This window comes from Sinocyclocheilus rhinocerous, unplaced genomic scaffold, assembly GCF_001515625.1.
Source record: "Sinocyclocheilus rhinocerous isolate Xijiao unplaced genomic scaffold, SAMN03320098_v1.1 scaffold1131, whole genome shotgun sequence".
Lineage (NCBI taxonomy): Eukaryota > Metazoa > Chordata > Actinopteri > Cypriniformes > Cyprinidae > Sinocyclocheilus > Sinocyclocheilus rhinocerous.
In genome coordinates this window covers 139530-141577 of record NW_015638568.1, presented here as the reverse complement: position 1 = coordinate 141577, position 2048 = coordinate 139530, and the positions used below count along the sequence as shown (strand labels likewise).

The window sequence follows — 2048 nt, the reverse complement described above, 5'->3', positions numbered from 1 at the left end:
CGTAGTTGACTCTTAACTTTTATAAAGAATATCTCTTTGGATTTGAGACTTTAGTCTTTGCAACTTTACAGATCTTCTTTATGCACCAAGAGCTTGTAACACTTCAAAGAGAAAGGAAAAATTTAAATCGCATCATATGACACCTTTAAGAAAAACTGAAATGTACTTATAGATTTCAAATATTTTAAATATTGCCATAGACATTAAATATTTCTAAATGAACAAATATTGAGTTAAATCGAGCTCGGAATTGAATGTTATTCAATCGAGAGGTTGTCAATCAGAATCAAATCATGAAATTTGTATCAATACCCAGCCCTACTGCTGCATACAATCTAGAGGAAGCAATGAAACTAGCAATCTGACGGATTAAACCAAAATCCATGCAAAGTTAAGATGCAAGAGATCAGGAGCCATGGTGATGATCACTAGGTTAATGCTTCAGTTCTCAAAAGCCTTGACCTGAACTCAGATTTTTCCAGCCAAGATAAATAGAGGAAGAGGGTGGTAGAAGGGGTTTCCCAAGCTGTTACTCTGTTCCTTACCACCAGTTCCACCTCTGCTATTGGGTTTGCCTTCATCACGGCCCCCTCCTCCGAGGTCTTTATCTGGCAGGGACAGGAGATGCCATCAAACCTGGCTGGCTTGGATTAATCCACACTGACTAGCCTAAGTTTCCCAATGATAGACTGTAAGGGCAATATTATTGACTTTATTGAGTGATTCCTTTGGCTATGCTTTTGATGACCTTCAAGATTACACAGGCTTTTACAGACAATGGACAAAATGGATAATGATGCTGCACAATATGTGATGTTTCAATTGGAAACAGAGGGCCCTGTATTTTCTCTATATTTCTACTTCTGTGTTATATTGCATTATTTAATTTTCTGTTTTTCTTATATTTGTGTTTCATCTCTACTGTGTAATTCCTATGTATGGCTGCTTGCACAGTCTTGTATGCTTGTATGCTTGCACTGTCTGGACTTTCTTCTGCACTGAAAGCTCCTGTCGCCAAGACAAATTCCTTGTGTGTGTAAACATACTTGGCAATAAAGCTCTTTCTGACTTCTGACTGAACTACTAAATTGCAAAAAATGAAATATGGAGAAAGGTAAAAGTGGATAAACAGAATACCTACCGCCTTTGCCAGAGTCTTTGCCCTTTCCTCTGATGTCATTGTCGGGGCTCAAGGCATCTTCAAGATTCAAGTCCCCAAAATCTATCAGCCAAAAGAAATACTCACTGTGTAACAAATGAAATATGCACAGTACCAATTAGGGCTGGGCGATATGGCAAAAATCATATCTCGGTATTTTTTGGCTGAACTACGATCAATTTTCTACATTTTTCTATTTAGATTAAATATATATATATATTTATTTACTTTTATTTTTTACATCCTGCCCAATGTTGTCCAATGAAACAATGTTTAAAGGCAATGAAAACAAATATAGTGAAAGAAACCATGTAGGCTATGCTATATATTGTGCAAAAAAGAGGCTAAAATCACATTGCATTCTAAAATTGTAACATTACAATCTAAAAACAAAAACAATGCTATTTAAAGCAGAAGTTAAATTCACTAAACTAAAAATGAATAGAAATAAGAACAAAAGCACAGATTTAATTGCATTATATTTTCATTACCCCATTACAATAGACACTTTACTGCTATCATAAAATACACTTAGATCACTTTTGGGTTTAAAATTCTACACATGGCACATTTATTGTCCAACTACAAATATTTTAGTAAAATGTATACTGAAGTCTGTTAAGTTTAGTGGAGAATTGCATGCAGTAGGCTCGTGCACTCCTGACAGCAAAATGGAAATATTTCCATGACTTTCTAACATTTACAGATGGAGAATATACCTGTGAAATGTAAGTTATGCACATCTCAAACCCATTAAACAGTGCTAGTAGCATCTCTGTCAGCAGCACATGAGTCTGTCAGAGTATCTGACTGGATCGAGCCGCTTTAAACCATATGTGTTAACTATATCTTACCAGTTATTTTAAAGCCCTTAATATAAAGCATCTCT

General features: G+C 35.4%; 1 protein-coding gene across 1 annotated transcript in view; it reads right to left on the bottom strand.

The window, feature by feature from the left end:
* The window catches only part of LOC107749801 (CD99 antigen-like protein 2), a 20746-nt gene that overhangs the window by 6002 nt on the left and 12696 nt on the right, over positions 1-2048 (bottom strand). The gene's annotated exons all lie outside the window — the stretch shown is intronic.